Below are 27,289 nucleotides of genomic sequence, written 5' to 3'. Positions count from 1 at the left end.
TCTCCCAGAGTAGTCAAGCTTGTTTATTCAAATTTCCCAGGGCTGCTTCTGGAAACATTTAGAAAAGGAAGAAGGCATAGCACCAGCTCCTTCCAGAACAGAAGCCTGGTTGTTGGAAAGAGGGAAGAATTGGTGGTCCCTGCTCCTTGATAGTTTGATGAGAATGTTATTCTTTAGAGTGTCTTCATTCAATCAAATACAAGTGGGCTACTACCTCAAGGACAGCTCCCTCTAGGTTAATCCAAATCTATTAATTAGTACTCTTTGATTATGGTTGTTCAATAAGTCACAAATCCACCTAAGTAGCAGTCTTAATTCAAGAATAATAGATAGGTAGATAAACTGGGGGGGGGGGGGAGAGAGAGAGAGAGAGAGAGAGAGAGAGAGAGAGAGAGAGAGAGAGAGAGAATTTATTCTTTCATATGTGCTAGGCACTATATTAAGAGTTGGGGATACAAACACAAGCAAAAGATAGTCCCTGCCCTAAAGGAGCTTACATTCTAATGGGAGAAGAAATAATACATGAAGAGGGAGTTGGAAGGGGGGAGAATACCAGTATAGGAACAAAACAGAAAAAGCCTAAAAAGTCAGGAGCAGTCAGGAGAAAAGTAAACATGAATGGTCTGGTTCCTTCACCATTCTAAGGAGTGGACCTTAGCGGGTGGAGCCATCTCTAGAGTGAGACTGCTGGAATAGAGAAGAAAAATCCAGAATGTCAGGAATAAAACCATGAGAGAAGACTAATGGCATAGATTATGTTATGAATCATGGAATTATGTGATTTCCTTCACATAGCTGGACACCATTTCACATGCTGTTTGTTGGCTACTGTCCTTAACCAAGCAGTTCATTTTTCCCTTGGAGCATTTCAACATCTTGCAGCTCTTTACATATTTCGTCATCTCTTCTTAACTATCCATTATCCGAATGCCTTCCACTATGTCCTCAGAATTTTCACCTTACCTAGGATTCCCTGGATTTAAGCTCACAAACACCAGAATTTCATTTTCTCTTTGTTTATTGGAAGTTTTGTTATACAATCATTATTATATCAGTTTTTTTCCTCCTAATTATACTTCTTTGTTAAAAGAGAAAGTTTTGGTGATAACTAATGTCACTCATTGTAAGAATTGAAATAAGGGCTTCTTAAATTCAAAGAATTGAACAATTCAAAGAAACAATCACTTGCTATTACCCACTTAAATTCCTTCATTTGGTAACAAATGCCTCCCTAAGATTGTGATTTTTGTGGTAACCCAAGGATCCACACTAGAAAGAAAATATGGAAACCCACATATAAAACTTAACTTTTAGAGGGATTTACTGAAGAACATTCTTTATACTGATTAGAGATAGTAATGGGGCAGTTAGGTAACAGAGTAGATAAAGCATCGGGCTTGGAATCCAGAAGACTCATCTTCATGAATTCAAATCTGATCTCAGCTACTTACTAGCTGTGTGACCCTGGGTAAGTCACTTAAGTCTGTTTGCCTGTTTCCTGAAATGAGGTGGAGAAGTAAATGGTAAAGTGCTCCAGTATCTTTGCCAACAAACCTCCAATGGGGGTCATGAAGAGTCAGACATGACTAAAACAAGTGAACAATACCAAAAAGGAATACTGTAGATTCTTCTAATCTATGTCCAGATTGGGGCAATAGTGAAACAGCCTTCTAGACTGGGGTAATATAGCAGTTCCAAGCTTTCCCTTTTTATGTAGAAAAAGTCCTATCTAAAATAGGCAATGTTGGAAGGGTTATGGAAACACAGGCATATTAATGCATTGTTGGTATGCTGTGCATTTGACATTAGAACAACCATCCTGGAAAGCAATTTGAAATTATGGAAATAAAGAGATTCAACTGCCAAGCATATACCCAAAGAAGATCAGTAACAAAAAGAAAGACTCCATAGACCTCAAAATACTTAAAGCAACATGTGTGTGCAAAGTACTAAAAACAAAGTAGATGCCCATTGATTGGGGAATAGCTAAACAAATCATGGTGCATTAATATCACTGTGCTAAAGAAACAATGAACATAGAAAAGCATGATACAGACTGATGCAAAGTGAAGTAGAGACAGAAAACATTGTGTACGATGACTGCAATCATGTAAACAGCAAGACCAGTGACAAACAAACAAACAAAAATGTTCAATAATTACAAAGAAGAAGCTTGGCCCCAAAGAAAAGATATTAGAGGATATCTCCCCTCTCTCCTTCGCAAGGTTGAGGGGAATGTTCCCATAAGTTTGAAGCACTTAAAGCCAGATTTGGGGAGGGTAGTTTTAATATTAGATTGATTTTGTTGACTTGTAATTCTCTTCTTTTTCTTTTTTTCTTCTTCAACTTTCTTTAATCTTAAATCCTAAAACTAGATAGGAAGGGGAAACAGAGAAGCCCTAGCAAGGCAGAGCTTGACTGAACCCCCTCTCATAATACAGGATAGTGGAAGATGCAGGGGGACCAAGGCACAGCAGATTCTCCTGACAAGGCAGTGAGGTGGAGGGAAGGGAAAGTTTCCTCACCTTTATTCCATATAATGATATGAAGAAGAGAGCTCTAGGCACACCCCTGTCACTGCTTTCTTTCTCTAAGAAGAGAAAATCCAACTTGAGAGTCAGGAGAAAGCTACATGAGGCTGCCTCCAGGCTTGGGCCCCCACATCAGGTGTGTGGACAATGAAGAGGCTGAGCCTCACAGAAAAGGGCCATGAATGCTCACCCCTACCCCCAATACAGACAAGGCAGACTTCACAAACAGGGTTCAACAAACAGATGAGGGCCAAAGTTGCCCCTTAAACATAAATTCAGGGGTTGCTTCCCATTCACAGACACAGATAGGATGCCTCTCAAATAGATATAAGAACAGGGGCCATTCATTCTCACAAACATACATTCTCCACCCCCTCCCCCCACCAATAGTTTTACTTTTTCCAATTCTTGTAAAGATAATTTTTAACATTCAATTTTTATAAAATTTTGAGTCCCAATTTTCTACCTCCTTCCCTTCCCTCTCTGCTCCATAAGACAGTAAGCAATTTGATATAGATTATATATGTGTAATCATGTTAAACATATTTCCATATTAGCTGACACACCCATACTCTTAAAAAAACTTTGGGTAGGAGGTCCACAGAATAAGGGGTTAGTTTCTAGTGTCTGTTTCTTTTCTATGTGTCCCAAAGTTAATAATCCCTATTCTGCGTGATATATGGGACCCAGAAAAGGGCGTGGTAGCCATTCTTCTCAATGATCTTCAGACCTGAATCCCAGAGAGACTGATATAAAATATCTCAAATTTAACACAGATAGGAGGCTGGCTCGCTACCTCCTCTTTCTCCAAATAGGGTAAGTCAAACTGTGCTCTCGTTATGTACTCCTTTCCTTCATGAAAGGACTTGATGTTCCAGTTAACCACATTTTTCTCAGGCAGGTACTTGGCACTGCTAACATTTGTTTTGAATTGGGGAATTGCATCACTGGGCACTCATACTGCAATCTCCATCCTGCTGGCCACTGACTGCCTCTTAAATCAGTCCTTAGCTTTCTCCATAATTTCTACCCATTTGTGAGAGAACTTCCCAATGACAGACTCAATCCAGATCAGTGGTTTTACTTGGGTGGTAAGCCAATAAAACATGAGGTCAAAGTCACCATCAGGTGAGATGAATGAGATGATTTGCTAATTGTCAGATCTCATAAGCCAGACACATTGATGGCATTTAACATCTAATTCAATAGACTTACTTTGTTGCAGCTGGTGAGTTTAAAAAGCAACCAATCATTGAGTCCCAATCTCAGCTCTGGTATGCCAGACAAGAACAACTTCAGGTCAATAGTGCCCACAAACTCATTCAACAGCATACTCCCACCAGTAGATTGGCATTCAAACCAATGAAAACTTCATTCTTCTTTTATTTGATGCCCTCTGAATGCCAGAACACAGTGTTGGTGACTGTTAAGGGAACCCAAGACTTGCCTATCTCTAATTTCTTGCCTGGCTGGGTGATCCAAGACAATCCCAAAGGACTCATGATGAAAAATGTTATCTGCCTCCAGGGAAAGAACTGATACTGTCTGAATAGACTGAAGCATGCTCTTTTTTCTCTTCCTTCTTTCTTTTTTCTTTCTTCTTTTTGTTCAAGTATTCAAGATTAATATGGAAACATTTTACATGATTATGTATGTATAACCTATATCAGATTGCTTGCCATCCCAGGGAGAAAGAAGGAAAGGGAGAGGAGGAATAGAATTTGAAACTCAAAGTTCAAAAAATGTTTAAAATGTCTTCAACATGTAATTGGGGGAAAATAAAATAAGATTTATTTAAAAATTTAAAAAACAAAGATGGCAATAATATCTATTTTAAATAAGAAAAAGTCTGATCTCTGGCATGTATTAGAGATGGTCCCTCCTTTTTTAGAGACTCCAGGAGGAAACTGACAGACAGCAATGTATTACCTACTACCACTGCCTCCTCATCTGCCCTTTGGGATCTTTAAGAGTAATAATTGTTTGAAGAGGATGGGATTGTGGGACTGGAATGCTCTATGATTTACTCAAACTTAGTTAACAAGGGGGAACATGAGTCTTATCTATGATTCTAGGCACATGGTGCTATCTGAGCTTAAGGAGCATTTTGTATGTAAGGTCATTGAGTAAAGAAGGACCGACCTTTTTGGCTGGTTTTAGAGGTGAAAAAAATCAGCAAGGAGTAATTAATACATAAAGAATATAAGACAATCATATGACAAGTGGCAAGAGAATGATGTTGGGTTGTTCTCTCAAGTGAGGAATCAAAGGTTTGATAAAGATTTTTGTTTTTTATTTTCTCCCCCTTGGAATTCTACATGTGAAATGCTAACTCAGATCTTGTAGGGATTTGAGGGAAGGAGGGAGATAAATTTCTCATACACTAAGATTCTAACAAAAGGATTTATAGACCTTAGTTATTAATATAGTTGGATATAAATATACATGTGCATGTATAGTAATAAATCCAAAGCAAGCAATATTGATTCATTTACATTTCTCATGGTGGGATAGTCACAAAATCTCTAGGAAGCAAAACAATTGTTAGGGATATAGAACTATAGAAACCAGATGTTATCGAAAGCACTGTGTCAGTTAAAGTATTGTTGGCCGTGCCACAATTGGGTACTAAGAAATTACTGGGATGTAAAACAAAAACAAAATCAATAAAGTTTTAAAAAAGTGAATATATGTATCTATGCATGTATGTTCATGTGTGTATATATACATGTATGTACACACTATATGTATGTGTGTACACACATGCATTATACACACACACACAATGCACATGTATTCTAAGCAAATTGCGCTGTAAAATCTCAATTCACCAGTAGAGGTTGCAATCTAACCATTACATATACTAGCCCAATATTTCAATTAGAACATCCTGGTTTATCTTTTTGTCATTTTCATGATATTGTGCAGGGTTCTTATTGCAATATTGAGGCAAAGGCAAACCTAACACTTTTGCCTTCTACTGCTACAATTTATACAAGCAAGGATACATGATTAAATCAAGAATCCTGCCCAAGGGAGTATATGTCAGCCTCTCAGTAGTTGGTTGATATGAAACTTCCTGGTTTCCCAAACTATAAATAAGACCTGAAACCCAATAGAGTATCTCGCATGAATTAGGGTCTTATTAAGCCTGGGAACAGTAGGGGCTGTCCACAAAGATCTTTTACAGTTTTGCATTACTTTTCCCTAGCCAAGCCTAACTGTCTGGATACGTCTGTTGTTAGCAGAGAAGGCTACATTTTTTGTGGTTTTAACCATTCTGGAGAAATTCCTAGAATGCTTGCATATGCAAATTTAATGCCAAGAAGAGGGGGTTATTTGATAGGGTCAGCCAGCAGACATCTCCTAGAATAACTCCATACCTGCTCTGTTACATAAGTTCAAAATTCCTAGACTGTGGAAGATTTTGCTTGTGTTCTATCTGTACTTCTGCAAAGCTAGAAACATTATCACACAGGAAAGAATAGGGGGAAAATCTACTAGTAGAGAAAAAGGCCAGTGCTACAAGTGATCAGTGAGGAAAGAACAACACATTACATGCAGAATCTACCCTTAGTAACTGCTCTACTATGTGAGGAAGCACTTAAGAAGATGAAATTAAGTAGTGTTTGAAACTGACCAGATAGATCCAGAAGAAATCTACCTGAGAGGCAACATAATTTCTGAAGCACTTCAAAATGTTTCAAAAGGAGGTCTCAAGTGAAATTCCTCAAAGATAAGCCTTTGATCCTGTGCTATGTAACATTTTTAGCAGTGATTTAGACAAAAGCATAGATAGCACACGCACATTTTTACATCATATGAAATTGAGAGGGATTACTAACTTGTTAATGACAGTCACAACACCAAAAGGCTACAGTGTTGGACCAGATAAGATTAAATTTAAAGGGATAAATATAAAATCCTAAACTCAGATTCATGGAATCAATTGCACAAGTAGACAAAAGGGAAGCATGGCTTAGGCAATTGTTTATATATTAAAAATGTAGAGAATAGTGAATAACAAATTCAATATGAGTGACATGGCAGGAAGGAAGGAAAGAAAGAGAGAGAAAAGAAGGAAAGGAGGAAGGGAAAGAAAGAGTACAAAGGAGAGAGCGAAACAAGCATTTATCAAGGGCTTACTAAGTACCCAGATACTTTGTTAAGTGCTTTTCCAATATTATCTTATATGAGTCTCAAAACAACCCTGGAAAGAAGGTGCTATTATTATCTTCATTTTGTAGTTGAGGAAACTGAATCAGATAGAGATTGTGACTTGCCCCAGATTACACAGCTAGTAAATATCTATCAAATATTTGAATTCTATCCATTGTCACATAGTTGCTTCCACAAGTCAGGAGTGTTTTTTTTTTGGAGACCAAAAAGACTAGTCTTGGGATTCATTGGGAGAGACATAGTGTGTAGTATTAGGGAGGTAATAGGACTATTGTTTTCCATCTAGATCAAAATATATCTAGAGTACCGTGTTCAGTTTTGGGTTGCACATTTTGGGAAAGATTTGAAAGTGTCTGGAGGAGGGCAATTGGGATGGTGAAGAGCCTTGAGTCCATGCTATATAAAGATGAGCTGAAGAAACTGGAAATGTTTGGCCTGAAAAAAGTGAACATCTAAGAGAAGCACGATATATGTTTTCAAAAATTTGAAGGGATGCCTGATGGAATAGGTATTAAATCTCTCTTGCTTAGCCCCAGAATTCAGAACCAGAAGTAAATGGTAGTAGTTGCAAAGAGGCAGATTTAAATTTAATGTAAAGAAAAACTTCCTAATAATTGGAGCTCTTCTAAAGTGGATTAATTTGGAAACTGATGTGTTCTCACTGCAGTTCTTCAAGTGCTGGAAGGATATTATTGAAGAGCATGTAAGGGATTAGTTAGATGGCCTCCTACGTTCCTTCTTTCTATAAAGTTTTTGAATCAATAGGGGCCTTTTGCATTTTATTTTTTTTTAATCTATTTCCATGGCTAAAAAATTCATTTCCTAAAGGCCAGTCTTCTAGTAATTAGGCTCATATACTTAGGTAGGCTGGTCCTTAGAAAGTAGACCCAGTCTGTAACACCAAGACCATACTTTCATGTTATTCCTTCTTATAATATTTCTTCCAAGATTTTTCTGGTTTATTAGACTTTCTTAATTTTGACCAATTTCTTTCTATTCATTGAGGAATGCAACAGGTCTATATTTCTGGCATCCATACCTCATGAATTCCGAAAACAAGACAGCTGCCCCTAAATTCTTTGGACTAGGTTCCAAAAATAAGTGGTCTTCTTTGTACCAAGAATGTCATAACCAGCAGTTTAGAGATGTTTTTTTTTAAGTTTCTGGATGAGATGATAGTCAGAATTCCAGTAACTGTTATTTACTTATTCCTGGCCACTTCTTAAAGATAGTGAGAGAGCCAAAATATATTTACTTGCTTCTTACTGCCAGATTCTTTTCCTAATTGTACAGAACTACCTCATAGTAACATTTCTAGATAATCAAGATTAATTTACATACAACTTATAAATTCTTAAATTGTTTCTTTAGGCAATTTTCTCTAATGGTATATGGGTATTCTCATACAATCCTACAAAATTATTGCTACAGCTACATACACTGATGAAATACTGTACAGTAGCAGAGATGACTTAACCTCTAATCCACATCCAGGCAGCTTTCCCAGTTCCATTTTATGAAACAGGTCAAGAGACTTGTTCTCTAATTTTGTGTACCCAAGAGAATGGAATGGAAAGTCTCCAGGCCCATACTGAATTCACAGTGGTAAAGCTTTTAACCTCCACAATAGCAGCAGTAAGGTTTTCTTGCAGTAATATATTTCAAAGCTGCATATCATAGGATCAAAGATTTAGAGCTGGAAAGGACCCCATCTCATCCAACCACTTTATTTTGTAGATTAGGAAACTGAGGCAGGAGAAGATAAATGACTTTATTTACATAGGTAAGTAGGTGAAAGAAGTAGAATGTGAATTCTGGTCCTCTGAGTCCAATGCTAAAGCTCTTTCCACTATGCCATACTACATGTTTTTTGGACTAGTATTACTTTTTGGCTCTGGTTAACAGAAATTTTACAGACCTCACTTCTTAAGTTAATCACTATCTAAATGTTGCCTGAGAGAATTGGTAGAAGAATATTTCTCATTAAGCAACAGACACACAATGGTTAGTGTAATGCAGATACAGTTAAGACAGAATTCCCTCCCCTGCCTCAATCATTCATGTTAATACTTATCCTAGCAGATCACAATCCCTTCTTTTATTTTTTAAAACAATTTTCAACATTCACTTTGATAAGATTTTGAGTTCCAAAATTTCTCCCATCTGTCAATGCTCTCTATATCTTATTCGGTCATAAATTCTTCCCTTCTCCATAGATCTGACAGGTAAACTATTTATTCCTTGCTCTCCTAATTTGCTTATAGTTTAAGCTTTTACATCTAAATCACGTACCTATTTTGACCTTCTCTTGGCATATAGTATAAGATGTTGGTCTATGCCTAGTTTCTGCCATACTTTTTTTTCCAGTTTTCCTAGCATTTTTGTCAAATAGTGAGTTCTTGTCCCAGGAGCTAGTCTTTGGGTTTATCAAATAGTAGATTATTCTAGTGATTGACTACTATATCTAACCTATTCCACTGATTCACCACTTTATTTCTTAGCTAATACGAAGTAGTTTTGATGGGTGCTGCTTTACAGTTTAATATCTGGTATGGCTAGGTCACCTTCCCTTGCATTTCTTTTCATTAATTCCCTTGATATGCTGGACTTTTTTTCTTCCAAATGAATTTTGTTATTATTTTTTTCTAGCTTTTTAAAATAATTTTTAGTAGTTTGATTGGTATGGCACTGAATAAGTAAATTAATTTAGGTAGAACTGTTATTTTTATTATATTAGCTCACAACCCCTTCTTGAGTTGCTGTAGTTACCTGGTGGCTACACATCTGGTGATTAATGATTCTGAAGTTACCTATACTGGCCCTGGAATAACAAACATACAGTCTATTAGTGGCTCCAATACTTCTTTGATGTTTAAATAACTCTATTAGGTCTTCAGTGTGGGTACTCCCTCCAACAGAGTAGATCACAATCTATCCAGACCTTCTCCTCTTGTACGAATCTTGTCTATGTCCTCCCATAAATATTCCACAGGAGATCCATCCAATAGGATTCTTAGATCTCTTGACATTGCATGGAAAACAAGTAGGCTGGAAAAAAGAGCAAAGAGCAGAAAAAGATCCTGACTATAGAAAGCTGTGATGGTGATAGGAAAGCTCAAAACAGAAACTCAGAAGATAAGAAAGTCAAAACTGCTATATCCAAAGCCTCAGAGAAAAATATGAGTTGGTCCCAGGCTGTGGAAAAGCTCAAAAAGGATTTTTAAGAAAGTAGAAGGAAAATTGGGAAGAGAAATGAGAATGATTTAAGAAAATTATGGAGAAATGATAAAAGGGATAACTTCAGTGGAAACTGGGAAGAATGGTAAGAATGATATAGAGTGAAGTTTCAGAACAAGGAGAAAAATTTGTACAATAACAATGTAAAAACTAATAACTTTGAAACCCTTAAAAACTCTAATCAACGCAATGACCAACCATGATTTTAGCAGACCAATAGTGAAGTCAGCTATTCACCTTCTAATAGAAAAGTAATGGACAGAATGAGGTATATTTTTTTGGATGTGGCCAGTGTGGGTACATGTTTTGCTTAATTATCCCCATTTGCTTTCTTTTCTTTTTTTCCAGTGGTGGGGGCTGGGATGAGTGATGTGAAGAATGAAAGAGAATTTGTAATAGTTGAGGGAATAAAAAAGGCTATGAGAAAACATTTTGTTCAAATATATCCAAGAAAATGGATAATTTAAATGGAATGAATAAATATTTGGAAAAATGAAAAATGCTCAGGTTAACCAAATAGTTAACCAGGCTATTTAAATAAAGTGATAGCAGGAAAAGAAATTGAATAAGTCACAAATGAATTACAAAAGAAAAACACTCCAGGACCAGAAGGATTTACCAGTGAATTTTATGAAACATTTAAAGAACAATTAAAGTAAAGTATAGGTATGATTGACACTCCCAGAATTTATAGAATTCTAGTAGTGAGCCACATAAATAGGGAAACCCATGTGCCTGAAGCAACTTACAACTCTGGACTGAAGGCCTTGTTCTTGTGGAAATTAGTATCATGTATCACCTGCTGAAGGGAAAAATCACTCCTCTTATGCCTCTCCACTCTCTTCCCGAACAAAGCTGCTACTCTCAGGCAGCTGAAGCAGTGTTAAGCATTTTTTAAAAAGCAAATAGCAGCTATAAGCTTGAAATGTGCAAAGCTTTCCAGGTCTATTCACTTGATTTGGCACTGGGGTAGCATTATACTCTTTTAGTGAAAAGCAGTTCCCTTAAGCCTTGGATTTGCAAAGCTATTCATTCATGTCTGCTATCTGGACTTTGAGAGAATCCCTCCACTTCAGCCAAAGAGGGTAGTAAAAGGCATAGGAGGCAAGCTTCTGAGGTATTTTTCCTTCTCTCCAGCTATATATAGTGATAGAGCAAGGCTTTTCTCTAAACAGATCGTCATACAGCAGAAGATTCTGCTTTTGCTAATCAGTTCCCAACATCCAATATTTTCTCCAATCAGATCAGTTTCCTGCATCAACTGAAAAACCTGTCTGTTCCTAGTCATCTGGGTCTGATATTTTGACTTCTGTAAGCAACTTCTCAGTTTATTTCTTCCGCTGGGACTTCACATTAATCCTCCTTCCTGAAATCAGGGCTTTCTCATGTTCAGTGACTCACTTCTATCTTAGATTGAAAAACACCAAGTCCACATTTCTGTTTTAATCCAGAGTTTCCCCAGCAATAAAGTCCAATGTATTGACAGCAGTCATATTTAAATTAACTATTAGGGACTGTGATGTAATACTGCTGTGCTATGAGACATGATGAGCAGGATGGTTTCAGAAGAACCTGAGAAAGCATATGAACTGATGCAAAGTGAAGTGAAAACCAGAAGAACATTATATACAATACTGTATTGTAAGAATGATCAGTTGTGAATGACTTGGCTATTCTGATCAATACAATGACTCAAGACAATTCTGAAGACTTATAATGAAAAAAAATGCTATCCACCTCCGGAGAGAGAAATGAGGGAGGCTAATGCATATTGAAGCATAATTTTTCTCTTTCTTTATTTTTCTTGCTTTTTCCCATTGCAGAATATATTTTGCGTAATTTCACATGTATAATTGATGTCCTATTTCTTGCCTTCTCAGTGAATGGTCGAGAAGGAAAGGGACAGAGAGAATTTGGAACTCAAATTTTTAAAATGAATGTTAAAAATAAATAATAATTTAAAAAAGTAAGGGCCTTGATGAAGCAATAGGAATTATATTTTTAAAAAATAAATTAGCCACTGAGAAGCAATGCAGTTCTCCTGAGTCAGTACTCTCCTCCCTCTGAAAAGCTGTTTTCTCTCAGAACTTCTCATACTATATCTTTTCTCTGTTTCTCACACAAATATCCTTTCTTTACCTACTTAAACAATTAAAATGTCCAGTTAAGAAAGGGATACTATCTTACACAAAGATACGACTAAATCTCAATCAGAAGAGAGGCGCTTGTTGCTGGGACTTGGGTGTGATGAATTTTGAGCCATATTGGGAAGAAGAAAGGACTCAATCACTTTTTGAAAAGTCACCCTTTGGACTTAACAAACTTAGGTTCAATAGGTTGTTACCACTCCTAATTTGGAATGGAAACTTCTAAGTTCCACTCATCATGCATTAGAATAAATCAGTTATGTGGATGAGAGTTTGGGGCTTCATAAAAATGTGTGAGATCTTTAGTAGTTACAGATGAGTGGCTTTATACTTCTGATGTCATAGGCAGGGTGGACAGGTGCGAGGAGGCCCTGCTGTGAATGTTTCCAGTATAGAACATGGTAAGTTTCCAGCTATGGAGTTCAGAAAAGGGCAGAGAGAGGAACACCCAGCACCAAAACTAGGCATATCTAAAGCAGAGACAGTCTGACCTAATGAGCTTCAATGATCCTCTAGACCCCATTCCCATAAACCAGAAAGTTTTCAGATAAACACAGCATCTCTGATAAGTTTTGTTTTATGTAACTTCATAGGAATATATTTTAAAATAAAGGAAGGCCTTACTTTCAGATACATTTTAATTATAATACTGAAATCAATTATCCTGTTCTGACACGTAAATTTCTTAGAAAACCATAATATATAATCTCATCTTAATTTGTAGGATGAATTGAATAATTTGAGTTCTTTCACAGCAATCCACGTAACCCATGTTATTTCTGATTTAAGATACAGCTTTTAAAAACTAGAATTTTTATTGTTTAGTCATTTTCAGTCATACCCTAGTCTTATTTTAGGGGTTTTCTTGGCAAAGCTACTGGAGTGGTTTGCTATTTCCTTCTCTAGCTCATTTAACAGATGAGGAAACTTATACAGGAGCCAAAATTCAGGTGTGGGGGCTTACAAACAGTTAGTAGAAAATGAAAATAAAAATATATACATATGTATATTAATTGATAGAGGAAACAAAAGGAAAATTTTCTTGATATTTTATAGCATTAGGCACAATTCTAAGATAGTCACTATGTTTTTTTTTTAATTACTTATAGTTCACTCACAGAGTTTGCTTCTCTTAGATTTTTTCCCCCCTAAGAGCTATTTTAATTCAAGGAATGTCAATTCAATACAATACAGTTATGGAATAATGGGCCCTTTTTGTTGGAGTCTGTTAGCAAAAAAAGTATCATCAGAATAGAGATGGTATAAAGCAGAGCTATTTAAAAGAAAAAGGCACCAATCCCTTGGTGACACATTATAATGTTCTTATTTCTAAGATGAAAAATATAATTGTTTCAAATAATGGACACTGGTGCAGCTAAAAATTTCAGTTATAAAAATGTTATACATGGGAAGGAATGGATGTTGAAAGAAGGTTTCAAAGTACATCTATTCCTATTTCTGGCATAGAACAATAGTGCCACCTGGTCATTCTGTGAAGAGGTAACACATTTTTCTCCTTTATAATCACTTAAGAATATGTAGGAAAAACAGTGAATAACTGATCTGTGGAGAAACTAAATGACAGTGTGTTATCATTATAACTGGAGAAATAAAAGTGGGTTATGTCTTGGGAAAAAATTCTCAGTGAAGAAAGTGGAGAAGATGGGAATTATTTTAAAGAAAGAAAACTTTACTATTAATGTTGAAACCATAATTACAAAGTTGAAAAGGTAAAGGCTTGAAGGTTGTGCCTTAAATGTCAGACAAGTCTGGGCAGAGATGGATTCTAAGTATCCATTTTGGAACCTAGCAATATGCTGAGGATCATACCTCAAGCCAATCTCTGAGATCCAAGGAACACTCAAAGAGCAAAGTCAGTTCCAGAGTCTGCCAAGAAGTTCCAACTGTAATTAAAGTCATGTGAATAAACTCTTCTGGTCTAACTAGCTTTCAGTAGCCACAAATAATATTTGTTAAGTTTTCTGATATTTGAGGCATATCATTGTAAGGTATTGCCCATTTTGTAAGTGAATAGTTTGCTAAAAGAGAAAGAAAAATAACTTTTGTGTAAAGAAAAGAGATGCAATCAACTTCTGAAGGATATAAGATATTGCTTCTTTCATACTTGAACAGTTTGTTTGCTGAAACAAACTTCTGTTTAAAAAAAATTAAATTCACTTGGGAAGAAACACAATTTATCAGATAAAATGTGAAGAGACTGGGTATCAAGAATATCAGACAGAGAATTGCCCCTCAGATGGATGTACTAAGGAGCCTTGTTCCACAGGACAGAAAATGACTGAGGTAATGATGGCCACGGGGTATTTTGGTCCCTCACTTTTATTTGTATGAATTTTTTTTTAAATAAAGTTTTCATAGTTTTAATCAACAAGATTGTAACTTGCATAACTATTTGAAGACTATGGAAAGATTAAATAAGGTCTGTTGGTTTCACACCTGGCACAAAGATGGGTTTCATGAGTTTGACCTCATAGGTGAAAGATGATTCATTCTAGGAGGCTCTGATTTTGGGCAATGGAAATAAAGAAAAAGCTAGGTGTAAAGAAGCTAACGGGAAAGTCAATTGACAGAAAGGCTTCAGCTACTATGCTGGAAACTTATTCACTGGAAAACAGGCATTGTTTTAATTGACTGAATAAAAGACTAGAATAGTTGCTGGGAAGCTCATTGGAAGAGAGCTTGAATGCTAATGTATTTTGAGGTATATTTTTTAAAAAAATATTTTCAGCTTGAAGTCTCTCAGAAGTGATTAATTTCTACTGCCCCACTTCTAGCAGAAAAGGAAGAAATAGAGAGAGGGAAATGGGATTCACATCTGTTTTACTACGAGAAGAGGCTTGGAGTTGACTGAACAAAGCAGAATCCTGTTGAATGAGGAGCTTTCTGGGCTTGTCTGTATTTCCCAAAGAGCCAAACTAAGGAGCTTTGCAGTTCTCTGGTTTAAGAGAGCTACAAGGCACTAATCTTTCTCAGTTGCCTAGTTAAGAGTGATTGTGAGTTAAAAGACCTTTTTTTTACTGCTTCACTATCTGCAATCTGCATGGAGCAAGAAGGACTTTATAGTAAGCTCCAATGAGTCTAAAGTTTTCTAAACTTAGAGGCATTAAATTAATGCCACTGAATTCATAGGGTGTCAAGTTTAAGGTGCCAGCTCACTCATGGAAAAAGACAGTCCTGTTTGCAATAATGGTAGCTAGAAAATAACAGAAGGGAGAGAATTACCAACTTGTCTGACTCTGCCACAAACTTGATTCACTTACCACATGGCTGCCATCAACACTCTACCCCCTAAATGTCCCTTATGCGGGGCATAAGGTCTAAAGGAGTCAGATTGAGTTATCTCTACCTCCTGGCTGTCAGTGGTCCCCAAACCCTAGATACTTCCAACCCAAGCCAAGACCAGAAGAGATATATGATGATGGGAACACTGGGCAACCTCTCAGTCTTTAAGCTGAAATAACAGGATGCACTGGGGAACTGTTGGGATTGGAAGCTCAATTCCGTGTGGACGGTCTCGGGCGGGTAAAAGTGGGACTTCTAAATCTTAGAGTCTTATGAGGCCCTCCATGAACAGCGGGGATTCGAGAAGGTCAGACTGAGCTAGCTCGGCTAGCTCGGGTATTTCCGCCTCTCCCCGGGAGATACGTGATGGGTGGAGTCTTCCCGCCCTCGAGGTCGTCCCGGATCTGGGCACACTATTGTTATCTAACAGCACGGTATTGAGATGCAAACTGTGTGGCTGAAGGTTAAGTAGGATTGAGGAAGCCTGAAAGCTCTCTTAGCATGTAAGGAGCCAAGAGGACAGTAGGCTCCGCTCTCTTCTTTCCTCTCTCCCCTCCCCCTCTCTCCCCGCTTGTACTTCTACTTCCAATCCCTTAAGATCCTAGCCTCCTTAGGAAATCTCCCCCTCTTCCTCCTAAGGAAGACCCCCCTGCACTTGTAACCTAGACCCTGAAATAAAGCTCAACCCTTGTTTGACTCTGGAATGTCCTTTCTCTCATATGAGCATCCGGTTTTGGCCAACCGAAGACCTCGACCTCGGAGGTGAGGTAAGAAGACTCGGGTAGCCCACACAGGCCTCTAGGCCTGGCAGGGAACCTCATACAGAAATAAAATATTAGGATTTTTAATTTTAGGTAAAATGAATTAAATAATAAATAGATAAGACTTAGCTAAAGTTTACTAGGACTCTTCTGTTATAAGGTACTAATTGGTAATTAAAACAAAAGAGCCCATGTAATAATTCTAGCATCCACTATATCAAAAGACACTAACACCTAATGTATATAATACAAAAGTTAGTTTATTCTAAAAAGAAAAAAATAATTTTTGTTTGACCTTTGTAACACACGGTATCTTTATTTCCTCTTGGAAGTTCTTGACATTTTATGATACTGACTTATGATTTAATATCACAAACTGTAACTTTGATTTATTTTCTCTTTCCATTTGGAATTTCTCTTTCCATTTGGGAATTTCCATTGCTTAAGCTGTAACTGAATGCAAAACTTTATAGTAGAAGGTAATTTTCCTTAGGGTTTCCACAGGAGCATATATATGAGCCAAACTTCTTATGTTTAACTAGGAAATTTTTTGATAAGAGAAAGATCTTTTTTTGACAATTGTCTTTTTAAAATAGCTACTTAAATATTTTAAATTATATCTTCTAATAAGATATTATTTCTAAGAGATCTGATCACCAAACACAGTGAAGAGTAATTCAGTTAATTTGCTTTGATGCTGGGTAAAGAGGCAGTGGAAAGTGTGAGGATGTTCCATCATTAAGAATCCAACTGAGCCCTTGTTGTGTAGCCAGTCCTGGTCCCAGGTATGGGTGAGAAGTGGACCTTGAACTGGAAAAGGGACAGTGCACTCTGCTGTCCAATCACTACAGTGCAGGGATCGAGGAGCTCATCAGCATCATGAAATCATAAATGAAGAACTTGGGGAGACTTCAGCGGTCATCTACTTCAACATGCTCATTTTATAGATGAAGACATTGAGATCCATGGAGGCTAAGTCACTTGCCCTACATCAGACAAATAGTACGGATAAGAGGAAGAATTTGAACTCGGTTTCTAAAGACAGTGTTTTTTCCAAAGTACCATGTCATAGAGGTGTAATTGCCCTAAGTCGAACCCCTGCCAGCCTCTTGAGAATACTGGCTCTTTCCCTCTGTTCATTCAGCTCCCTAAAAAGGAGAAGTTGGGTGCCTGGGTTCACATTTAGGGGAGAAGTATGTAGTCCTTTATGTTACCTACTTCCCACAGACACAGTTATGGATAAAATAATAAGGACATACATTTGCCTAACTCAGGTCAATGTCACCAATTTATTTTCCACTGACTTTCACCTTGTAAGAAGATCTTTTCTGGTCTTTACACCCTACAGGCCCATTTTTCACCATCAACTAGAAGAGGAAAAAAGTGCTAAGGATTTCTTAAGGTCACAAAAGGTGGTGGAGGAGGAGAGAGACAGGTGAATAGAAAAGGTGTTGAACCTTCCTCCACCACCAAGGCGAATGAGTCGCAGGAACCCTGGATTACCTTTGGCCTAACTAACTCTTGGTTAGCAAAAATTATTATATATTCTCTCAGATGTGGTCAATGTCTAGATAAGATGTGCCAAACTGCATTTTCCCCTTTCTTTTCTAACCTTTGTTATAAGGGATAGTTCAATGAATAGGAGACAAGATATGTTCACACATGAATATAATGTAAACATAAAAGGCATCCATTAAATTAACTAATAAATTTTGATATAAAAGAAAAATTAAGGGAATCATTTTGATTTTTAGTTTGACCACAAAGAAAAAACAAAAACAAAAAACTCCCAGTTTCTCAATTAGTTTCATAGTTTTATGAGCAAAGGCACCCTTAAAGCAAGTGCTGTCATAACCAAAATTACTTTCTTTTTTCTCACTTTAATGTTTTTGAAATTTTATTTATTTATATTTAATTTTCAGCTTTCACTTTTATAAGATTTTGAGTTCTAAATTTTTCCTCCTTCCTTCTCCCAAAGATGGCACGCAGTCTGATACAGGCTATACATGTATAATAGTATTAAACATAGTTCCACATCAGTCATGTTGTGAAAGAAGAATCAGAACAAAAGGGAAAAAACACAAGAAAGAGCAAAAGAAAGAGAAAATAGTATGCTTCTATCTGCATTCAGAATCTATTGTTCTTTCTCTGGATGTGGAAAGTATTTTCCATAGGAGTCTTTTAGAGCTGTCTTAGATCATGGCACTGCTGATAGACTTAGATAGCTAAGTCTATCAAAGCTGGTCATTACATAATGTTGCTTTTACAGTATATAATGTTCTCCTGGAATTGGTACCAAGGAATACATTAGAAGAGGCCATGTTGTGTGGATGAAATGGACATATGTCTCTGGAAAGAAAAATTGGACACTGGTTTTCCAGAAATTAAAGTTCACCATCAGGAAACAGGGAAGGGAGTAGGGCTGGCCCAGGTACCTAAGAAATTAATCACTGCCTCTGCAGTCTGTTCTGGGCCCTGTATGTCTAGATGCATAAGACCTTGTGTAGAAGAGACAATGAGGATGAAGATGTAAAGTATAATGCCATGCTGGATCCCAATGGTATGTATTCCATTCATTTTATCAAGGAAACCTTGGGCTAACTTCCAGAGCCTATGAGAGGGCTGAGCCTCTATGGCTTGAGTAAGAAGGACTAACCACGTCAGAGTTTTATCATAACATATTTGAAGTTTTCCAGTGAAAATGTGGTTATCAACAAGAAGATAGACAGTACAGTTCTGGTATATTCAAATACAGTCAACATTTCTGGGATTTCTATGTTGACTGAAATTAATTCTAGCCTATACAGAATTTTATCTGAGATCTACAAGCAGTGATTTTGGACCAGATGATCATACATATATCATGTGCAGAAACCTCTAGTAGAACAGAAGATGTTCTTAGCAGGGAACACAGAAGATGATAAAAATGTGGCATCCCCAGCATCATGGTGAAGCACACACCCTGGAGGTGGATCCAGAAAGGCATGACTTTAAATACTATGTTGCCTAAGTAGTGGAAGGACTGAGGGGGAAAAAGCAGAAGAACTAGGGGGATTTTTCCTGTATGTAAACTGCACTCTGGCACCATGGGGCCCCTGCCCCCTGCCTAAAGGCTGTCTTCTGGACCCTCCTGGCTTCAGAGTGATTATCAATAGTAATTGTTGTTTCCCTGCCAGCCTGATGTCTTTCTTTTCTTTGCCTCATTAAAGGGGCCATGCCCTGGCTACTTCTTAAACAGGCCTGTTTAATGACTCGGCATTACCTCAACCTAAGTAAGTGAGTACCTGCATAGACCTTGGCCTAAAGGGCCCAAGGTCTCCCAGTGCATCTTGGGTCATCTCCAGTCATCCTGATGAATATCTGGTCACTGGATTCAGATGGCTCTGGAGGAAAAGTGAGGCTGGTGACCTGCACAGCCCTCCCTCACTCAAAACAAAGTCAAATGCAAGTCATGTCATTATTTCTCTGGTGGCATGGTCTTCTTTGGCAATGAAGGACAAGCACAACAACTCTGTGAGTAGGGAGTGCCCAGAAGGGGTAACACACTACCCACATAATTTAAATCTATTATTCTTCCTTACCTTTTCTCAGACATGGTCCTAGAAGATCTTGGAAATGGAGAAGCTCAGGCAACATTTGAACGATCTGTTAGTCAGTGGCATTACTAAGTGGTCTCATGTACTCTACATCTCCTCCGTAGTGGTAGAATAGAAAGCAACTAGGAAGATTTTGATGTGTTTGAACCACTGAACCCTAAATAAAAGAACAAATTTGGATCAATGCACAGGTCATAAATTCAGTGTGGCTTAGATTATCTGCTGAGAAGTAAACTGGTTTTCACTGTTGGACCTTTGCAGTGGGTATTATCAAATTCCAATTATCTTTCCAATGGAAAGTTGGTCTTCATCTGCCCCGTGGGAGTCTACCAATTTGAGTACATGTTCCAAGGGATTTCTGTGGTTCCTGTCCCTTTTCATTAGTTCATGAAATGATTTTGAGTGACTTGAACTACATAGAATTTTGGATTTATTGAGATGACCTCATTGTTATGGCAGAAGGCAGTGAAAGAATGTGAAGAAAAACACCTAAAGATAGTAGATGAGCTGAAGGATGCTAGTTTAGAACAATCAATTGACAAGCGTCAGTTTTACTGAGCTTCTGTCAAAAATATGTCACATTTTATCTCAGGGGAGAGTGAGTACTGATCTTAAGAAGACAGAAATGCTCATCACCTGGTCAAGTCCAAAGGATTATTATGAGCTGAAATCGTTTCTAGGGTTTGACTGTTATTGCTAGATATTTATAAAGATGACATCACCAGAAAGGAGATAGGCAGGCAGGTGGTGCAGTGGATAGAGTGTTGGTCCCAGAGTCAAGAAGACTCATCTTTCTGAGTTCAAATCTGACTTCAGACATTTCCTATCTGTGTGCCTCTGGGCAGGTCATTTAACCCTGTTGGCCTCAGTCTCCTCATCTGTTAAAATGAGCTGGAGAAGATAATGGCACTCTAGTATCTTTGCAAAGAAAATTGCAAACAGAGTTACAAAGAGTCAGACACAAGTGAAATGCCTACATGGCAACAACAAAATGCCACCATTGCAAAACTTCTCAATTGATAGATATATGGTTGAAAGAAATAAGCAGCATAAGAGTTGAAGGGCACAATCTTGACTGGATCCCTGGCAACTTTTGAAAACCACTGTGATAAAAAATGTGACTTTTTTTTGTAACCTGAAACTTTAGTTGTTTATTATTTCAAGCATACCCTTTGACCCAGCAGTATCACTTCTAGGACTGTATCCCAAAGAGATCATAAAAATGGGAAAAGGTCCCACATGTACAAAAATATTAATAGCAGCTCTCTTTGTGGTGGCCAAGAACTGGAAATCGAGGGGATGCCCATCAGTTGGGGAATGGCTGAACAAGTTGTGGTATATGAATGTAATGGAATACTATTGTGCTATAAGAAATGATTAACAGGAGGACTTCAGAGAGGCCTGGAAGGATTTTTATGAACTGATGCTGAGTGAAATGAGCAGAACCAGAACATTTTACACAGAAACAGCCACAGTGTGTGAGGAATGTTTCTGGTAGACCTAACCCTTCACAGCAATGCAAGGACCTAAAACATTCCCAAAGGACTCGAGGCAAAATGCCATCCACGTACAGAGAAAGAACTATGAAATCGGAATGCAGAATGAAGCAGACTATTTTCTCTTTTGTTATGTTTTGTTTTTTCTCATGATTTCTCCCATTCATTTCAATTCCTCTATGCAACATGACTAATGTGAAAATGTGTTTAATAAGAATGTATGTGTAGAACCCATATAAGATTGCATGCTGTCTCAAGGAGGGAGGGAAGGAGAGGGAGAAAAGCTAAGATGTATGGAAGTGATTGTAGAAAACTGAAAACAAATAAATTAATTTTAAAAAAATTTAAAAAAAGAAATGTGACTTGATTTTAAGGACTTGGTTATTTGCCTTACACATACAGCACTGTTAACTTTTGTTGATCCAAACAAATCCTTTGTCCTTTTGTTTTATATAATCAAATCATGTCAACAAACATTTATTAAATGTCTGTTATGTGGTAGGGACTGTGCCAAGTGCTGAGGATGCAATAAAGGCAAAAAAAAAATTAGTCCCTGCTTTCAAGGAGTTCATAGTCTAAGAGGGGGGACAACACGCAAACAAACATACAAAAAGAGATATACAGGATGAACACAATCACAAAACACTTTTCACACAAGTAAAGTCAGATCTAAATAATTGGAAAAATATCAGTTGGTCATGGGTTGGTCAAGCCAATATAAAAAAATAAAAATTCTGCCTAAATTAATTTACTTATCCAGTGCCACACCAATAAAACTACCAGGGCAGCTAGGTGGTGCAGTGGATAGAGCACCAGTGCAGGCGTCAGGAGGACCTGAGTTCAAATCTCACCTCAGACACTTGACACTCACTAGCTGTGTGACCTTGGGCAGGTCACTTAACCCCAACTGCCTCATTCTGGCTCATCTCCAGTCATCCTGATGAATATCTGGTCACTGGATTCAGATGGCTCTGGAGGAGAAGGGAGGCTGGTGACCTGCACAGCTCTCCTTCACACAAAACAAAAGTCAAGTGCAAGTCATGTCATCATTTCTCTGATGGCATGGTCTTCTTTGGCAATGGAGGACGAACACACACAATAAAACTACCAAAGATTATTTCATAGAACTGGAAAAAATAATAACAAAGTTCATCTGGAAGAACAAATGTTCCAGAATATCAAGGGAATTAATGAAAAGAAATGCAAGAGAAGGTAGCCTAGCCACAGCAGGTCTTAAATTGTTTTATAAAGCAGTAATCATCAAAAATACTTGGTACTGGCTAAGAAGCAGAGTGGTGGTTAGTGGAATAGACTAGGTACACAAGACACAGTAGTCAGTGACTATAGTAATCTACTGTTTGATAAACCCAAAGACTCCAGCTTCTGGGATAAGAACTGAGTATTTAACAAAAACTGGAAAACAGTATGGCAGAAACTAGACATAGACAAATATCTTATACCCTATACCAAGGTATAGGCTATAAAAAATGGGTACACAATTTATGCATAAAGGCTGATACTACAAGCAAATTAGAAAAGCAAGGAATAGTTTACCTGTCAGATCTATGGAGAATGGAAGAATTTATGACCAAATGAGAGAGAGAACATTATGCAATGTAAAATGGATAATTTTGATTAATTAGATTGGAAAGTTTTTGGACAAACAAAGCCAATACAACCAAGATTAGAAGGGAAGCCAGGAAGAAAGTTGAGAAATCATTTTTAATGCCAGTGTCTCTGATAAAGGCCTCATTTCTAAAACATATAGAGAACTGAGTCAAATTTATAAGAATGCATGTCATTCCCCAATTGATAAATGGTCAAAGGATATGAACAGGCAGTTTTCAGAGAAAGGAATTAAAGTTATCTATAATCATATTAAAAAATGCTTGAAATCACTATTGATTAGAGAAAAAAAATCAAAACAGCTCTGTGGTACTACATCACACCTATCAGATTGGCTAACAAGACCAAACAGGAAAATGATAAATGTTGGAGATGTGGGAAAGTTGCAACACTAATGCATTGTTGGTGGAGTTGTGAAGTGATCCAACCATACCGGAGAGGAATTTGGAGCTATGACTGATGAGGGCTAGAAGGGGGTTGTGAGACCCCACAAAGACCAGGGTACCAGGGGCAGGTCATCTGGAGAAGAATTCATGGACTTAAGCATTGCTGAAATCAAGGTAAAGATTTATTACGCTTTTCCGTGGGCAAGAGTTCTTAGGGAGCCTGAAACCTTAAAGGGGAACAGGGAGAGTTTATATAGGATATTATATATATCTACTACATAGGTATTTTACCCAGAATTCATCTGGAAATAGCCCAAGGAGGGGCTACCTGGAGGTATGGTTTTAGGCCTGAGTTACTAAGTCAACCAATGATCAGGGCTGATCAGGAAAAATCAGGCTTCTCTTGTCAATGTCTTGTTAGATTAATGTAAGGGAGTATAGGTATGTCCAAGTCTAGGATACTTCTGATTGGTCAGTGAGTAGAAAATGTCGTTATGACCCCGTACACAGCCTGTTAAGCCAGTACACATCTGGTTAAGCCTAATGAGTACTGTAGGTGCAGCTGGCTCCTACAGCAGGAAGGGAGATAACGGTTGTAACAACTATTGCTAGGGCAGCCTGTGTCCTTGAGGGAGAAACTGCCTGAGAGTATTTTGAGGCTAGGGAGAAATGTGTTTTTTAAAGAGATATGTGATTTTAGAATTGGGGCCCAAGTATATGCACCCAAGCACCCCATCATGACCAAAGAGCTATAAAACTGTACATACTCTTTGACCCAGCAATACCACTTCTAGTTCTATATCCCAAAGAGGTCATAAAAACAAGAAAAGGATCCATGTGTACAAAAATATTTACAGCAGTTCTTTTTGTGGTGGTCAAGAATTGGAAATTGAGGGGATGTCCATCAATTGGGGAATGACTGAACGAGTTGTGACATATGAACGTAATGGAATACTATTGTGATACAAGAAATGATGAGCAGGTGGACTTCAGAAAAACCTGGACTTAAATGAATTGATACTGAGTGAAATGCACAGAACCAGAACATTGTACACAATAACAACAACACTGTGCAGTGACCAACTTTAATAGACTCAGCACTTCTCAGCAAAGGAAGGATCTAAGACAATTCCAAAAGACTAATGATAGAAAATGCTATCCACACCCAGAAAAAGAGCTATGGAGTCTGAATGCAGATTGAAGCATATGACTGGCTCTTTTTGTTGTTTCTTCTTTCTTGTGGTTTTTCTCATTGGTTCTAATTCTTCTTTACAACATGACTAATGTGGAAATACATTTAATATGATTGTATGTGTAGAGCCTTTATCAGACTGCACACTGTGTTGGGGAGGGGGAAGGAAAGGAAAAGTTAGAAAATTTAGAACTCAAAATCTTATGGAAGAGAATGTTGCAAACTAAAAATAAATAAATAAAAGTTTAAAGGAGAAATACACGACTAATTAATGATAATATACTGATACTATCTGGGTGGCCTGGGGGGTAATTTATAGCAGAGAAACCATGGATACCAGAAATCTATTGTACCTGCCAGTCACAGTGAGACCTATTATCTCCTGCATAAAATATAGTACTTGGCCTAAAGCAGGCCATCACTGATTAGTTTTGAGACTGCAGATATGGATCTTGATTTCAGGACTAACTGACATAAAGTCTGGCAAATATTAAGTTGGATGCCACCAACCAGAGATGGTCCTAGCCAGCTCTAAGTTCAGTGTGTACTACCAACAAGGAAGATCAGTGTGGATGAATCTGCCATATCCTGTATGACCTGTGTGTCAGACTCCATAAAAGAGTTTGTGTAAACACCATAAAGGAAGAATGGGTAATCTGTGACATGGACGGCTAAGGGCTTCTCATGCAGAAAAATGTATTCTAGAATCTGGGACTTCATCTGGTAGTGTGCTACTGATAAGATGAAGGAAATAAAACTTGATTGGAATGTAGCCAGGCAGGGAAATCATACACCAAAAAACATTTCTTCCATAAAACTTAGGAAACAATAACAAGGTGGAAGCCTTTCGATTCTCTCTTAGGGAGACCTTGCATAACTTTCACACTTCTTACATACGTTAAGATCACTTGTGACCTTTAGAATCTTTCCCATGTCACCTAAGTATGAAGCAGCCAAGAGGAGGAACTCCAGGAGTACGTTGATGCTTGTTTGGGGAAAATACAATGGGCAATTAGGCAAGAGAACTTTTCTCACCTGAATCAGCTTGCGACAGATATCCTCAATGCCTATCCTTGTTGAATATTAGATTTAACTAGTGAACATTATGAGCTAAAGGATACTTTTGAAAATGTATTTTATTACTCCTCTGTATAAACCAATGATCAGAACATGGCTGGACAGAGCAGACACCATGCAACTAGCAGATCCCAAAACTCTGAACTGTTTCAATGAGTATTATTTATTAGCTTATTTATTTTTACATGCAAATATCCTTCAAGTGGTCTCTGAAATATTTCATCTTTGCTTTTTGATAAACTTTATTGAAGCTATTAATTTGGTTAGTAAAATCTTCAGTTCATAGTGGAACAACAAAATCATTCCATATGTAAATTACTGAAAATTCTGAGTGTATAGAATATGAAGTTTTATCACATTGCTGTTCTTCAAGATTTAAAATATTGCACCATGTGCTGAACAGAAACACGGACCCAACGCCTGCTCAACGGTTTTGTTTGCACTTTTGGAAGACAAGATCAGGGCAGCAACTACTTCCTAAGAATGTGTATTGTATTGTAGAGCAAGGGAGAAGAGAAGAGGGTAGCTGGTGGACTTGGAATCAGGAAGACCTGTTCTCCAATTCTACTTCAGATTCTTCCTTTTAGCTACATGACCCTGCACCCACCGTTTCTCCATTGGTCAAATGAGGGCACTGGCCTTGATGGCTTCTCAACCCAAGACTGAGGCAATGGAGCTGTTGGATTCTTTGTCTTGTCCAATACACAACAGTCCGACTTCCTGATTAAAATGAGGAAATTTCAGTCTGGCCATCACTTCTCACTTCTTTACAATCTCTCAGTTCTCCCAAGATTTACCTCCTTTCTACTCCGGTCTGTCCCTAGCTTTGCTGTACATTGTACCCTTCACGTCTACCCTTCTTTCCTACCCCACTTCCATACTTACTCTAAGATCCCTCTTTTCGGATGCTTTTGTTTTCCCTCTTTATTAGGGCACAGCACACGAGGCCACTTCCCTAGGAACACAGAATTTGACTGTTTATATCTTCTGTCTTGAGAAAAAGGCTCCAAATCACAGATGTCAAGGGTTCCTGTTGCTGGGGGAAGAGTCGTTACCTGGCCTCCTCTCCTTTAGGAGGATGCCATCTGCGGCTCTCCTGGAGGGCCAACCCCATCTGAGCCCAAGCCCTGGGCAAGCCCCTTCGCTGGGCAGTGACCAGGGGCTCTGCTTCCATCAGAGTCTGTTTTTAAAGCTACTTTAACAGCAGGACTTCAGCATCCTTGGTTCCCTTTGTAATTCCATTTATTCATCTTTGCATTAAGAAGGAAAATTCTGAAACTTCATCAGACGGCCCAAGGGTCAGTGGCACCCGAACAGTGGAGACCTTGTGACTGGCAATGATGGCACTGGGGGCTGGGCTTCCTCCACTGGACTTCTCGGTCCGGTCCTGAAGGGCAGTCTGTCCGGGGGTGTGTTCTCCAGAACACATACAGACATACGTACACGTACACACACACACACACACACACGTGGTGGCTCTATGTGCGTGTAGCCGGGTGGCAGACGGTCCGGCTGTCTGGTCCCTCGTGCCCACTGGTGCCCAAAAGCAGCGTGGGCCCCTTTCTCACTTCTCCCTGACTTCGTGCTGCTGACTCGGTTTGCTTCGATTTGGGGGAGAAAAGGATTGCGCACGTGTGCAAGAGTGGGGAAAGCGGGTGTGTGTGTGGTGTGTCCACGCGCGCCGTGGGAAAGGTGTGCACCCAACTTCCCCGAGGCCAGAGACTGCGAGCCCCCCGCCCCGCTCCCACCTGCCCGGCT

At 38.2% G+C, this 27,289-nt stretch overlaps 1 pseudogene; it reads right to left on the bottom strand.

The window, feature by feature from the left end:
• Positions 1–444: 444 nt before the first annotated feature.
• LOC140506942 (AP-1 complex subunit mu-2 pseudogene) lies at positions 445–5,017 on the bottom strand (annotated as a pseudogene).
• Between the last annotated feature and the right edge of the window lie 22,272 nt (positions 5,018–27,289).

Source organism: Notamacropus eugenii, chromosome 5 (genome assembly GCF_028372415.1).
Source record: "Notamacropus eugenii isolate mMacEug1 chromosome 5, mMacEug1.pri_v2, whole genome shotgun sequence".
Taxonomy (NCBI): Eukaryota; Metazoa; Chordata; class Mammalia; order Diprotodontia; family Macropodidae; genus Notamacropus; species Notamacropus eugenii.
Note: the sequence above shows the minus strand (reverse complement) of the source record. Positions and strands in the feature narration are given on the sequence as shown.